This window comes from Apus apus, chromosome 4 (assembly GCF_020740795.1).
Source record: "Apus apus isolate bApuApu2 chromosome 4, bApuApu2.pri.cur, whole genome shotgun sequence".
NCBI classification, from domain to species: domain Eukaryota; kingdom Metazoa; phylum Chordata; class Aves; order Apodiformes; family Apodidae; genus Apus; species Apus apus.
Genome location: NC_067285.1, coordinates 2,068,319 through 2,084,574, shown reverse-complemented (window position 1 = coordinate 2,084,574; position 16,256 = coordinate 2,068,319). Strand labels below are relative to the sequence as shown.

Genomic DNA, 16,256 nt, shown 5'->3' with positions numbered 1-16,256 from the left:
ATTAATGAATTACAGTGGAGTTTCAGGGAAGTACAAATTAAAATTGTGCTCGTACCAAAGGTGGGACTGTCACCCAGAGGTTTTTTATTACCTCACTGGAACCAAAATGCTGAATCTGACCCATTCACATGGCAAAACCTCCAACTCACAGATAAAACCCTGTGTCCTTTCTTATGAAACTGAGTTTTCCTAAAGTTGGGATGAGTGGACATTCTCTGTTGGCATCAGATCTTCATCTAAATCTTTTCATTACCAGGTGGTTTTTAGGAAAGTTTTCTTGAAGACACGGGAACATTGTGTGTGATAATTGAAAGCCTGGGCTGAGGAGGATGAGCAGCTTGTTGGTACCTTGGCTGAATTTTCAGTGATGTTCATTTGCTGCTGGTAGTGATAAGGTAAGATAGGGATTTGTGCAGTGAGATACCTGTGTCTTTATTGAATTAGTTTCTTTAAAACAATAGTTAAACTAATTAAAACCTCTGCTAAACTCTCCATGCAGCTACAGCTGTTAACCCTGCTGTTGTAATGTTGTTGGATGTGTGTGTGTGGGGGTAGATGTTGGCCTTTGCTCACGTTGCTTCTGGCAAGAATGAGTTAAATTCAGTTCAGTTTTTTTTCAGAACTGAAACATGTCCAGCGAAGTTGGTGGTCTCCATAAGAAATTCAAACTCTCTGCTGACCAAGTGAAAACACACATGTGTGTGTATCAGGCATATACATAATCTTGGCTGAAAATCAGCCTCAGTGACAATTTCACTCAGTAAAATCTTAATTTTGATCCCTGCTCTAAAAACTCATGTTTGTCTCAGAAATTTTACTTAGAAGACCTTTCAGCCTTGTAGCACCAGAAGGGCTTCTCAAGTTGTTAATACTTCTCCCTCACAATATGAAGATACTCTGTTTTTATTCCCATTTGCATTTGAATTAAAAATCACATTTATTCACATTCACATGCCAGAAGGTTTAGGATTTTTGTTTTATTTCCTTCCCTTTTTCTCAGAAGTTTCCAGCATGGACCACCACTGCTAAAAAAGACACTGGACTAAATGGGCCATTGACAATTGCACGTGCCAGTATCATTCCTTTAAATAGAAATGATTTGTTCTTGCTCTTTATAAACACATAAGTAAAAGTCTAGTATTTTCATTTCTGTCTCTTTTCCTGGAGGACTGAGGAATCTCCCAGTGCTGTCTGTTCTTTTCCTCTGTGTTTTGCAGACAGGGGAATTGTCTGCAAGACTCAGCTCTGCATCCTCTGAAGAAGCAACATTAAAGTCAGCACTTGACTGCACTGAATTTTACAAGATTTTTCTCCCAAGTATTGATATCTTTCAAGTGAATGGAGTAATTGAGGAGCCTTTCTCTAAATTATTGACTTGGTGTCTAGTGAAGAGATGAGTGAAAAATATCTTTATCCCTGATAAAGGTTTAGGTGAATGGAGTTAATTGTGTGGCTTCTGATGTGATCCTTTCCAGTATGATTTAGGATGAGCATTTCTGTGCTAAGCCTGTTGGGAAGCAGTGTGTGGGGATAGAGGAAGGATAGCCTAATTTTGGTGCTAGGGATCCGTGGTGAGATTTTTCCATGCTTTTAAATAATTTTTCCATGAAATCAGGAGAGAGAGGCAGGAGGAGGGAACTGGAGAAAAAATACAATAACTTGGCATCATGCTGCCTCCTTGTTTGTGGTCTCTTAGCATTCTGCAATAATAATTATGGTGTCTTAGGCAGAAAAGTCTGGGGGTGAGCAGTTGGAGGAGAGCCCCATTGAGAGGCATTCACATCAGGAGAGAGCCCAGGAAGGTCCTGGACAGGACAGCAGTGCTGGAGTGTTGGCTCGGGGACATTTCTGGTCTACATGCACCCATTGGGAAGTGTGTGCAGCTCTGAACTGCTGGGGAAAGCTCAAAGCATCTCAGCTCACTTTCCAGGCTTATTTTTTGGACAGCTTGATTTTGTTCTGGAGGAAAGAAAGAAAGAAAGGGAAAAAAAAAAAAAAGGTAAGGGAAAACATATAAATAGTTCTGTATTTATAGGAAGAGTTTAGAGGGAAAGAAGGTGCTGTGACAGGTTTTCTTCTTCCAGTAGTGTCTTTTTGCATTATCTCAGTGAAAGAAGGAGACTTTAAATATCTGCTTTTCTGTATAGGTAGAATTGTTGTCATACAAAGTTGATCACATTTGCAAGGATTAAAGGATTTGATCTGCAGAATGTATTCTCTTCCTAAGCATGACAAATGGAAGCAATTTACAGATGCCTTCTGAATATTTTTCTGAAATTATTTTCCTGTTCTTCTTTGGTTTGGGGTTGTTTTTTTTGTTTTGGTTTTGTTGGGTTTTTTTCACCCACTTGTGTGCCACTAGAGATCAACATATTTTTAGCTATTTAAGCAATCATAATGTCAACACAGGGGCTTAAAAAGGATTCTGCATAACTATTGAGTAGCCAAATTACTCATGACTGGTAAAACAAAACAAATAAAGTCAGGCCTGGAGGCATTCAGAAAGCAGCTTTTTGCATTCTGTCTTCATATTCCCTCTTTCTTTTTTTTTTTCCCCCCTCTATATTTTTTGTTGAGGTTTCGGGCATCTCTTTATTTCCATTTTCTCAGTTTTATTCCCCCCCAAGCCCCTCCTTTGCGTGGCACAAAAATTACTGTGCACTGTAGGACTATACACTCCAAAACCTACTATTGCTTTAATACATTAACGTTTTTGTATACACATCTTCAAGGCCAAAACAAAAAACAAACCCAAGAAGCAGGGTCTTCTCAAACTTCCAAGTTGTTACACTAAATTAAAGTAAGTATAGATTTTTCTGTTTTACCAGTTTCTGGCTCTGGGATGCCTGCCCCCTTATTCACTTTCACCAACTGACTAAGCTTTCTATTTCATATCTGGGAGGACTCTGGGGATTTGCAAACGAGGTGCCTACCTTGGAAGAAGTTCTCTGTCCTCTAACACACACTTGGCTCGCTGGTCAGTCTTCAAGGTCATTAATGTCTGGAAACTGTCAGTCAAAGAAGAGCTAATAATTCTTCTCCTCTGTCTCCTTACCCTCTGATTTTGGTCCCACCTGGGTTCAGGCAGCGATTCCCACACATCTGTATTTTACAGACTTCAGCTGTGTCCTTGTCCAAGGCTTTTACACCAGTACGAATGAAACGTGATAAACGAGCATTTCTGCACTGTAATAATTGTGTTTTTCTTCTGAGGAAATTACAGAAAAGCCGATTTTGTCAGCACATCCTAAAGTGGGTTTCCTGCTTAAAAACAACAGCCCCAGTAGCAGAGCTTCAAGGGAGAGCTTACTGCAGCCCTGAAATGTAGAGAGTTTTGAGATTAAATGGATACACGAGAATTTTCAAAGATAATTGTAACTTCTTGAGTTAAATATTCCTATTTTGTATAGAAAGCATCTAGATCTCAAGACCAAAGCATAGATGTCTCTTCAGTCATGATCAGGCTTTTATATCCACAGTGCTAATGTGCTGGGAACTTTAAGTAGCAAGAGCTCAGCTCATATGATTCAGGATTTTCTCAAGGAGATTTTGATCGGAATCATGAATCCACAGGTCCCCAGCAAATAAGTCCTTGGGGTTGCAGTGATTCTTGATTTAAAGAAAAAGGAAGTGAGGGAAAAATAAAAATGTTAATATTGAGATAAGTAGAATAAACCTTATGCCCTCTACTTTTTTTAGCTAATTGAAGAAGTTTATTTCAAATCAAGAACCTACAATGCCCATTTGGATAAAACAGTTTCTTATAATAACAGGGGAATTCATGTAAAGGTGATAGTTGTAAGTAAAAAGAAAGAGAAATAAAGTATTGATTTTCTAACACTAACAACTGAGAGGGAAACAGGAAAAGGAGGGAAAGATAATCCAAGAGCAAGTGTTTTTGCAGAGCCACTTTTGCTCCATTTTTGGTGTAATTAGAGAAAAAGCTTGCAGCAGCAGCAGGGGGAAGACTGTGGCTGAGAGAACAGAGCTCAGTGGTGCAAAAGTCCGAGTCCCATCTCAAGAGAGGAGATGTTACAGGACTGAGGGAGTCTGTGAACATGGGGGGGGGAAAGAGGATCATTTGGGTGATGGCAAGCTTTTGAGGCAGTTGCTTGTAACTCTGTCTTTAGCCCAAATTCTTGTGACAGAAGGGAAAAAAACAACACCCTTCATTACCCTTGTAAATCCTGGCCTAGAAAACCCCAGGGAGCTTGCTCCCAAGAAAAGGAATCCTTTGCACAGTAACTGCATGTTTTCAATCAGTCCCCTTGATCCCTCCTCTTGCTGATTCTCAAGAATCTGCCAGATCTGTTGAACTTCCTCATAGTGACCCTCCCATTTAATTCATGGACCATTTTGTATTTACAGAGAGGTCAATAAAAGCTTTCCAGAACTGCAAACCTCTCTGTAATGGTTGTCCTGAGCAATACAGCCTGAAGAGCCCCAACAGGAAACTGGTAAAGCAGCAGCCAATTTCCTTTTGCTGTTTTACTGCCTTTTGGTCTTTCTGCTCTGTTCATATCCCCACTGCTGAATTATTCTAGAAATGGTGGGATATTTCCAGTGCCACATATGGGAGAGGGCTCATATAATTCCCAGAATTTTATACAAGGTTAATCAAATATCAGATTTATTTAATTAATAAGAGTTATTAGGTTCAAGCACGAGAACAATGATGAAATTTGGTTTCTGCTCTGATTTTGTTTCTGTCACACTGTGTGACTTTGGACCAACTATTTTATTGATGTTTTTTTACCCTTGCTTAAACATGAGCAAGACCCACATTTCTTCCAGGCTGAGGTGTAGAGGTGCTTTGAAAACTTTGGGTGTGGGGACTCGTGTGGTAGTAGCCCTGAACTTCTGCAGTCTGCTCCCACATCCTAAACTGGGAAAGAATATCTTTTTTGAAGAGTGAGGGGATGGATTGGCAATGACTCATTGGAACAGATTTGCAAGGCGAAATTGTTGGTGCTGAGTACCAGATGTCCCCAATAAATGTGTTTGCAGGTTGCTCACTTCAGATGCTGTCGAGTCTGGTCCTGCTGACTGCAGACCTGTTACTGGCTGGAACACACCTTCTGGTTTAGCTTCAGCCAAAAGAGATCCAGCCCATGTGCTTCACAACAGATGTGTGATGCTAACCACTTCAGGGAAGTGGGGAGTCCTGGGAGGTGGCCTTCCAAACATGCTCCCAACCTGAACTCAGTCAGGGGCATGGATGAACAAAGGGACTTTCTCAGGCCTATGCTCAGTAGCACAGCAGCCACCTCATCCTCTGTCCTGGGAAGAGGGTGCAGAGAACTAATTTAGATGCCTGAGCTGCCTGTGCAAGTGCCCAAGGAGAGTTTAGCATCTTGGAAAGTCCTAGTTACCCATGACAGCAAAGGTCCTGAGTGCCCAAACTAATCACTGGGAAATGCTGATGTTAGAGGCACCTAAATCCCACACCTCCCAGCCTTGGTCCTTTGTTTACGGTAGCTTGTTACAGGTGATCTCCCCCAAAATCAGCAGAATAGAGGAAGGGAGGACTAAGCAGGTGGCTGTGGACTCTTTGTTAGAATAATAGAATGAGCATGAAGTTTTGGTCTCTGCTCTTGTAAGTTTTCTATATTTTCTTCAATGGTGACTTAATGCAAAATAAGTAAGAAAGCCCTTGAACTTGGTCAAGGTCTCCTTTCTCTCCAGGAAGTGCCCTAATTGCTTGTAGGTCAGTATCTCTAGGATTTTCTGAAAAGTAGAACATGGCCAGCACAAGGCACACGCTTTCAACCCAGATAGCTGAAAAAAAATCTCTCAGGAAGTTAGAGAAATTAAGACTCTGCTTCTTCCTTGGCTAGTGTGAAGCCTTTTGACACTGACCTTTGTGTACCAGGAGGGGATCCCCTTGGCATGTCTGGAATGGAGAAATGTGCCATTTTTTGTTTTCCAGCTGATTGTGCTATAAGGTATAGATACAAGGGTAGTGGCTTCTAGACTGGGATACCCTGACAAGATGTAGGGACTTAGTGTGGGTGCAAAGCTGTATTTGAAACTAGAAGTGACCAAAACTAGTATTTTAAAGAGTTGAAGACTCTGGGATCAGTTCAGAATTAGGCAGGTGAACAGGAATTTTGAATTCTATGATTTAGATTTGGTCACTGAAAACATCCTGTGTGCTGCATCTGTTTCTATGTTATGTCCTATTAGTCAAAATGATGTCCTTGCTGTTGCTTAAGACATGGACATTGTTGTAGATCCCAGTGTCATGTGGCTAATGACATTTCCTTAGACATAGCTCACTGTTTTCTCAGTATTTTCAGTTCCTTTATCTTTACACTACCCCATTTTCCATTTATGATGTAAGAGATATTCTAAATTGAAATTGTTAAAGAAAAAAACAACAAACAAACTGGGGGAGCAGTACAATTTGTATTAATCTTGCTTCAGGCACAGATAAAATTCAGGCTCCAGTGTGAAGTTTTCCTGCAGCACTCAAGGCCACCAGTCCTTTGGTTCTGACATTTGAAACCAGAGAAGAAAACACAAATCTGAATAATCGCGCTTGTGATTCCCTGAATTTATTCACTTAGGGAAAGGAACGAGGCACAATCAAGTCTCTCATGTGGAGAAGATTGCAGTCATAAACTCTAAAATGATTGGATTACCTGTCTTGTATCGTATTATCTTTTGTGCTAGTTCCGTATTTTTTCAAAGCTACAAAAATAACCGCTCTTCTGTCTCAGATATTTTTCTTAGCTTTGCCTCTCAGTCATGAAAAGTAATCTGATACTTTTTCTTGTAAGGTTTGTTAGAGGTGTTAGCTCTGCTTTAAATCTGCAGTCTTAAGTTTGATTTTTGTTAGTTAACCTCACACCTCAAATACAGATTTTTCTCTCCAGGCTACCACTTTGATTCCTCTAGTCAATCCCAAACTTAGCAAAACTATGGATGTGTTATCTTCTATTTCATAATTATCAAGTTTATTTTATTTATTTTATTGTTTTTTTTTCTTTTCTTCCCCCCTTCAGGATCTTCCTGGTGAGGATTGCACTCTCTTGGGTTTCAAGGCTGCTAGAATTACAATTTATTCAGAGTTCAAGCCTTTGTTTAAGACAATGTCCTCAGGGTTATATGTTAAATGGCAGAAGAAAAACTACTGTTCTGGGTCTCCTCTTTGGCTGCATCTTATCAGGTGTGTTGTGGAATATCTACTCCCATCCTATTTCAGATCTTGACTTCACAGAAGTCAGCTCTGCAACCAGGTGGAGTTTCGTGGGATTTCCCTTTGACATTGGCCACGATGAAACACTGGGGACTCAGAGGCAACCAAAACCATGGTGTGGGATTATCACAACTCTGGGTCAGTTCCATTATTTGTTCCTTTTCTCTTTAAGGAAATGACTGGAGCATGACTCAACCCACTGCTAATCCTGACTCTCAGTGAGGTTGACCCCTGTGTAAAGGAATGCATGGGACCTCCCCACAGCTCTGGCTCTTGACATTGAGTACATGAATTTTAGTGGTCTCTAATGATGCTACGAGGAATATTATTTTGAGCCATTTATTTATTTATTTATTTATTTATTTATTTTAATTTTTTTATTCCCATATAGGCTCCTTGTAGCTGAAAGACTTGGCAGAGGCACTTGTTGATACCTGGAAGGAAGGACAGTCCTTACTAGGTCAGCAGTTCCATTATCTTATGGATTACCAGGGAACCACAACAAGTGTGGTCAGTTTTTAGGGGACCTCACCAGGACCACATAAAGTGATAGCCGGTTTTTAGGAGGCCCCACCACACCAATCTCACACCATACGAATCTCCCTGCCTCAGCACGGGACAGTGTGTGCAGGATGGGTTGAGCTGACTCTGGCAGTGATGTCCTCAAAATGTGAAGCCCCAGCTCCCACAAGCACCACTGCTCCTGCTCAGGGACCCCATGGTGCTGCTTCAGCTCCTGGCAAAGGAGTTAGGGTGCAGCAAGCTTCATGCCTTGGCTTTCCAGGCTGGAGGGTCCTTTCCCATTTCTTTTTAAAGAAACACTTTTATATGATATTTTCTCCCTTCGTGGGAAATGTCAACATTTATGAAATGGGATCAAACTGTTTAAATTTTTTATAGACTGAGAAGATCAGGCTTTGGCCAGCTCTAGTCAAAAATTTCCCTGGTTCCCCATAAGCAAATGAATTGGAGTGAAAAAGCATAGTTGTCTGTAGCTCTGCACGAAGAAAGCCATCAACTTGTTCCCTGCAGTCCTACCTTGTTACTTGAGTATGCATAGGAATCCGAGGTGTATCTTTATAGGTCTGTATTTCCATGACCTCCAGTATTCTTTCTCTCATTTGCCATTTTATTTGTTACCTGGATACAGCTATGAGTCTAGTGGCACTTTAAAACCCTATTGCTTGTATATGCTCCAATTGCAGACCTGATGAAGGAGATGAGATAAAGCGGCGTTCTCGTCTATGCAGCTCAGACACAACAAGGACAGATAAAGGAATGCAAAGAGCATTGCAAAACACTATTTATTACTATTTTCAATGGTGGTGAGTACTCCAAATGAATCCCTGTACAGCTGAACTTTTGCACAGTTGATGCTGTTGGGACATGAGCAGACCGTATCCTGTATCTGTATCCTCAATAAAAAAGAACACCCAGACTTAGGGTGGAATTTGTTTTAATCAAATATTCATGTCTTATGTTGAGCCTTTAAAATAATCACTGTCCAGTGGGAAGTGATACAACATGTCATACTGAAAAGCAGTTTCAAATTCATTGGAATGTGATCATTGAGGATTTCATTTTCTGCAAGGTCTTAAAATACAGCCATGCAGTAAAAAACCTTTATTTCATTGTCTGGTTATTCCACCAAGTCCCTTCCTTCCTGGAATGTTTATTAAATTTAGTTTCATATGGTCTGTAAGTATATATATACACACATACTGATATATACATAAATTCTTCTGTTATGTCAGAAGGCTGGGTGGGCTGCAACAGGCATCCAAGGTTTTGGGGAACTGGTACTTGTGCTAGAATTTTAGCTACACGCTAACATGTGACAGAACAAGCTTGCTCTCTCTGCAAGAGGTTCACCCTCCCTGCTGCTGCTGACTAAATCCAGATTATGCAGCTTGTGACCATCAAAATACACTGATCTCTTCTTCCCCCCCCCCCCCATTATTTTTGTTTGGTTTTATGTTTGTTTTTTTTTAACCAAGAACACACAATATTGACCTGGTGGTTCCAACGCAGCTGTCTGGCAGTGTGAAGCAATGACCTCTGCTTGCTCATAACAAAGTGCCAGCATTAGATCATGGTGACAAGAGATGAACAAGCCCCATGCAGCCTTGGTGTAAATGATCACTCTCCTCATCACTGAGAACTGCTTTTGGAGCAAATATTGTTTTCTGCATGTTAGAAACAAAACAATAACTGTTTCTCCCTTCCCTTCTCTTCCCTCACAAACTTCTTCATCACGAGATACACTTTTGTCTTCCACAGTTAAAGAACTGAATCTCTCCTCTTTCACTGCTCTTAATGGTGGTTCTGTAAGATTCTTCCTTGTTACGTCTGAAAATTGAATAAAAAATTCCTTTGTGCTGACAGCTTCATTGTACTCAGTGCTCAAAATATCAAAGGATGAATGCTAAATGTTCATAATGTAAAGTGTCAAGAGTGCAATCTGGGATAATAGAATACATGTCTTGCAAACTTGCACTTTAATATGGCAAACTACTTGGTCAGCAAGCAAATTAATTCGTTTATGATTTGATATTATTGCAGGGAGCGGGTCAGCTTTTGCAGGCAGCTCAGTCTGCTGTTGGATTTTGCTGCCACGCAGGATCTTCTGTGTTCGTAGGTGCCTACCAGAAAATGGGTGTGTGCTTTCAGTTTAAGATTCTGTGATTATGTGATGAAGGGTATAATTTCAGTGTCTTCCCTCATATTTACCAGTTTGCTCTGGGTTTTCTGTAAGCTTTTTTCCCACCCCAGTGCATGTTCGCTTGCTCTTCAAAGGGACCAAAAAACATTTGCTGTGATTATCTGCTTTAAATACCAATTGTTGTACTGTCTGAATGGGTTATGCAGATGTTTAAAACACGAGCAGATGAACACAGTGAAATGTTGTCAATGGCATGTTGTCTCCCACAGTTCCGTGAAGAAACTTGAACATATTTTCTGGCAGAGCTGCTCGTTTTCCCAGGGCAGATATTTGCAAGCCTACCTCTGTAGTTTGTGAATATCAAAATGAAGGGTAAATATTAACCTCTGAGAGCTAGAATAATGTGAAAAATTACAAAAGTAAATGTTAGCAGAAATATCTGTTACCCAGGCAAAGAGAGAGACAGCACTGAAAGGATTTATGTTATTTTTTGAGTCTTGGCTCACACACCAAAGTTGTGAATCTTGCGATTGAAAGGGAAGTAAGGTCCAATTTTTCAAAAGCAGCCTTGAAGGTTTGTTTTTCAGAGTTCAGTGACCTGATTGAAAGAACAGCTCTCTGTAAAAATAATTAGGGAGGAGGGAAAAAAGAAAACATTTGACATACTGTAGAAGTTACAACAGCAAACAGATTTTCATTCTCTTGAACAAAAAAAAAAACCAACTAAACCTTAAAACCAAAAAACAACCCAACAATCCAAAACAAATGGATTAACAGATTTTATTGCTCTTTTTCCTACAGGACAAAAAGGAAATTTGGGAACTATTCTGGGTCTCCTCCTTGGTTGATATTGCTTATGAAGAGTATGTCTGCCAATTATTATTTCATTTTTTGATGCCTTATAGGTGAGTATATTGAGGTCCTTAGTAATATCACAATGAGGTCAAATATGCAATTACTGAAATCGAAGCCTGTAAGTGAAATAGTTGGGAAGTGTGGGCATGACAGTTGTTCAGAGATGCAACACCCATCCATGTTTTTTGGAGATGAAGCTCCAGTTTTTGGATGTGATGTGAATCAGATCTGAGTATCTTTCAAAGAAGCGCCTGTTACACCTCTGTCCTGGTTTTAGGAGAATTTCAACAAAAATTGGTGCCTATATTAGAGTGACAAAAACATTTCAGGTCCCTTACAATAGCTGGGATGATTTCTGTTTTCATAAAAGCATCACCAAAGTAGGTCCTGCTCCTTTGATACATCCTACAGGCACAAAGTATGAGGTCTCTCTGATGAAGCCCTTCTCAGCACATTTCAGATGCAGAGCTGGGTTAGCTGAGCTGCTGCAGTTCCCAGGAGGTGGGAAAAAAGTTGGAGATGAACTTGTAGCCCCATGACAGCCATGTCATCAACACCCACTGCCTCTTCCTTCTTTACGGGCAACCTGGTGGTCTTCCTGCCACAGACATCTCAGTGTCATCCATTTCCTTTGTCCCATCCCAGAAGCAGCATCAGCAAAAATGCACTGGAAGATCACACTGGGCTGGTAGCCAATGCAGATTTATGCCTTGGGTTTCTTTTCTTTGTGAGCTGCCTTTGATTTAAAGACCAGCTTTTTATCATGGATGAGGTGTTGATCTAGGGACCAGAACTTGGCAGTTGTCTCTTGCTGCCTGGCCCCTGGCAGGACATTTGGCCTAAACTCTGCTCATGTGTTGGGTTTTTGCCTGTTTAAAGTCCTTTTGCTGCTCTCTTCTCCTTGGAAATTGCCACAGAGGGAGATTTTTGGTTTATTTTCTCTTGGATGGTCATTCACAGATCTTCTTGTGTGAGGCCTTCCTGACAGGAGGTAATGCAGACAGCAGCTTGAGGTCCCTGTAACACCAGGGTGTGGATGCCCCCCATATTTGGTGATGATCAGAACCCCTTTAGCAACCAGTCATCAGGTTATGGTTCAAACTATTTTATGCTGGTTTTGCAAGTGCTAATTACATCACCAGGTAATTTGCATCTGGAGAATAATTACACGTTTACTCCACTGTTTTGTGGCTAAAGTTGCTGCCTCTGAGCAAAGGTCAAAGCTAACTTTTGCCCCGTGTATTTTATCAAGGTAGATCTGTTAAGGTCACACCAAAGTGAAAGCACTGAGGAAGGCCTGGCTTAAAGCAACTCTTGGCATTTCTTACTAACATCTCCACAAGTGTTCAGCTGCCTTGTGTCCCTGTTGTTGTTTTGCCATTAACATTAATACTGTCTTTAGATGCACATCCAGTATTTAATATTAATCGCTACAGTTTGTCTATTGACTTTCCCTTTTTGCTCGTTGCTGCGGGGTGCACAGAGGCCCCAGGCACATCCTTCCCCAGCAGCCAGTGAGCCAGAAGGAGCCAAACTGCATTAGAAGCCCCCTGAGAAAGTGCCACAGCACTTAAAGGACAGAGATGCTCTTCAGAGCGAAGCCTGGGTGTTTGTTGGGGTTTCAGCTGGGTTACGTGCAGCCCTTGTGCTTCCCGTGTCCCCAGCACGTCCTCTCTGCACAGGCTGCTGGGGCTGGGGAGGCAGTTTCTGCACTAATCAGGAAGCAAAACTTACCAGTGAAGAGGAGTTGAGGGTGAGGCCACATTAGGAGGTTCTGCTGACCTAGCTGGAGTGGGAAATGTTGCCCTACCTGCTGCGCTGGCTGTCTTTGCTTGTTCTGGAGAAGTGCAGGCTCTGGATGGATCCAGGGGATGTCAAATCCCTGGGTTATTTTTAGACATTTGGGCGATGTTTCCTGTTAGGAAAAAACACAAGTTTTCAGATGCTCCTCATCTCCCCTGCCTCCACAGAGAGGTAAAAGTCATGGAATGACTTTAGCTCATTTAGTTGTCAGTTGACAGAGTGACAACTCACTTAGTTGTCACCACAGAATAACACAAGACTTCAGAGTTGTCCTTCAGACAACAGAGCCTCTGGGTTACTGCCTTGTGGATGCTTACATCTTGATTAAATCCATAATAAATCATTTTTCCTGATTATGGTTTGGGCTGGATTGTCCTTCCTCTAGATGCACAGGGCATGTGTGGGGTCTCTGACCCCATTGCCAGGACCAAAGCTGCAGCCCATGCTCCTGGCCCCCACCCGATAAAGACAGTGCTGGAAGAATCACTGTTGACCATGATTTCTACAAACCACAGGGAAAATCCCAGTCGAGATGTCTATTAAATACAGTTCAAACAACACTGCACCAGATACGTTATGAATATTTTAAAATGGCTTCTTAAAATTAGGGATTGTCTACTGAAGGCAGTCATTAGTGCAGGCTTCATTAGTGTGGCAGTCTGTAACGAGTTACCAAGTTCCCAACTAATTTAAATTATATCTATTAAAGTATCCTTTTTACATAAAACAGGGGTCACTGGGGTTGTAAAATAGACTGGGGCTTAAAATGTAAGCTAATAAATATCTAATAAGTTGCAGTGTGTGTTTAAACTGATATAACACACAATATGCTGAGTAAATATTGTACCGTGTAATCTGAGCGGCCCTTGGACAGCCCTGAAAGCAGGTGTAGGATAATGTATGGAACGTTTTATCACACGTTTCCCAGGTCTTCACACGACTTGACCCCTCCTCAGTGTGGCTGCTCCTCTAAAGGCACATTACTCAAATCCAGGCTCTACCTGAGTGGAGCATCTGACTTTGTTTCACCAAGTAATTCATTAACGAGTCCTCCATGTGCCTTAGGTGGCTCATATCCATTATCCTCACTTAATAGTTTAGCCTAAGGATGTCTTGCAGTATAAATATTCTTCCACAATGCTTATATAGCATCGCTGTGTTTCTTTTTATAGGAAATGGAAATGATCTAAAAGCCTTTGACCAGATTCTGCATCGTGTGGTGTCCAGTAGACCAGGTACAGAACCTGCCCAGTTGTTTTGCACAGAGGATGTACTATCCCACCAGTGAGATCTCTCCCACCCAGACAGAAATTAATCCAACACATGCTCAAGTAATTTTCTCTCTCTGACTTTTAGCTGGCCATGTAGACTTTTAAACTACCCTTGCTGCTTCAAATGTAGTTTTAAATTGCACCTAATATTTGGTAGGTAATTCTTTAAAGCTGTTAGCACCTATTCACAGTGTAAGTAGGGGGATTTTTCTTTTTCATGTGTGCCTTCTGGGATGTTAAAGGATCCAAGACTGGGGATGCAATCTCAATCCAGAACTGATCTTTGCAGTTTCCTGCACGGGTGAAACGGGAGAAGTAAAATATTGCTTTATTAAAAATTGCTCAAAACACATCTTCCTTGTTAAATATGCAGAGCTATTCAAAAATATTACCTTTCTGGGAACAGTAACAATACCCTGATTGCCTGAGTTACTATTTCCAGTACTTGGTTTACTGCTAAGGAAAAAATTAGGACTTCAGGAGGACAAATTAATTTCTACATTTTCTGAGGATCAAAAAAATGAACATCCCCTAACTGGGGGTTGGGGAGGGGAAGAGGCTTGTGTCATTTAAAGTGACGATAGGATGCACTCATATTTGACCACGGAATTTACAGAAACAGGGATTAAAGTTAATAGACATGCCACCTAAACAGTTAGAAAAGCCCAGGAGTAGTGCAAAATTAGTGTACTCTGCAAATGGAGGGATCTTACTCTACTTATTAGGATGATCCTCCTGTAAGTTACCAGCAACAGGGCAGAGACTGAAAGCAACATTCTTCACAAAGTATTTGTCTTTGGCACTCATGCTTACAAGTATTTACAATATTACAGTCCTTTCACTAATTAAATTAATTTGGAATCACGTATAGACAAAATCCATAAATGCCTGAATCTCTTCCAGGATGTTTTGCAAATGACATTTTCCCTATATAAATTATTCGACAGTTCTCTCAGTGAAATTAATTCCACATGCTCTAGCTGCTAATGAGAGTCCACCAAACATTTTGCTATTGCATATACTCATTAGCTGGCTTTAATTTACAGGAAGCAATCAGCAACTGCCAAGCAGATAGTGTAGAAAAGATGTCTTTAGCATTTCTTGAATCTATATGTTTCTGATTCTTCCTCCCCTCCAAAGCACAGTCCCACGCAGCAGGTAAATTACCATTAAGGTTCTTGGAGAACATTTGCCTTCTGCAAGAGTACTCTAACCCCTAAACCAAAACCTCCTGTGTTCCCACTATATGACTGAAGAATATCTTGTAAATCATTTACCTCTTCCTGCTGCTGGTTTTCTGATGACAGTGTTTACTCCGTTTCCAACATGATGGCAAAGTTAAATTTTCATTTTGCTGAAAAAGAACAAAATACGGTGAGCCTTTTTGCTTGTTATTGCCTAATCTTTCCAGAATGAGCCATTTCTCAGTCCCATGCATCACAGATGTCCTGTCAGGGCTCATATACACTGAGTGAAGTATTTGCATCCCCGTGCCTGCTGATAGAGTGAGCATGTTTGTCTACAAAGTGCTTTTAAATGAACTAATGCATGATTCATGTGGACTCCTTTGAGCAGAACACCAATCTGTCTGGACACAGTTTGCTGTAGGCTTGACAATAGAAACATTTCTCTAGGTGAGACAGGTACAAACACCCCCTGGAAATGTGGGGAGCAAGTGGTACAGGCATCCTGGAGCACCCAAACTGGTCCTTGGGTTACCTCACAGAGCAGGAACATGCCCCGTGCCAGAGGTTGTGTCAGAGATATTCCTCATACCATCTCTCTTTGGATGCTCGTGACATGAGCTGTGCACAGTCTGTATCTGCTCAGTCATGCTTGAGCAGGAGAGGATAGTGCACTGCCTTTATTATTTATACAGGGATACAATAAGATTCTTTGCAGTGGAAGAGAAGAAAAAAAAAAATTGATCCCAAGTATACTGTTGCCTATTGAACTAAATAGATTTTTAATCGAGTCTCTGTTCCTTTGGGTAATTGACTTAACAGTGTGGGCAAATTAATTTCAGATAAACTATAGCTGGGATTTTCCAAGGAGCATGAGGGTGCTAGGGACTCAGCTCCAGTGCAGCAAGAGCAGGGCAAATATCTTAATTCCTCTGGCTTTCCAGGCACATCACAACCCAAATATTTAGAACTGCAGCTGGATTCAGAAGCTTTTATTCAAGCAAAGCTCCCACTGAAGTCAGTCGAAACACTGATGCAGAAAAGACAGCAGAAAATGGTCCAAAAAATTCCCAAGTGCTCTCAAATGTGTTACACACACATAACCTTCTCCCCACATTTAATAACCTAATCTGAATATTGCTCTTTGCCATGCTGCATTGTTCAAGTCTTTCTATGGTATTTGGCACAAGTACCTGGTTTTGGATCTTATCTGGTTATAAAAACCATTGAAACAAGTTTATTTTCCTGTGACCCAACAAGAACCCTGCTCAAGTGCTGAG

General features: G+C 41.0%; 1 long non-coding RNA gene across 1 annotated transcript; it reads left to right on the top strand.

Moving 5' to 3' along the window:
• Nucleotides 1-277: 277 nt before the first annotated feature.
• Nucleotides 278-7,661, top strand: LOC127384622 (uncharacterized). Its single transcript, XR_007889463.1, has 3 exons — nucleotides 278-395; nucleotides 7,008-7,171; nucleotides 7,593-7,661. It is a non-coding gene; the product is annotated as an uncharacterized LOC127384622 (long non-coding RNA).
• Nucleotides 7,662-16,256: the final 8,595 nt, after the last annotated feature.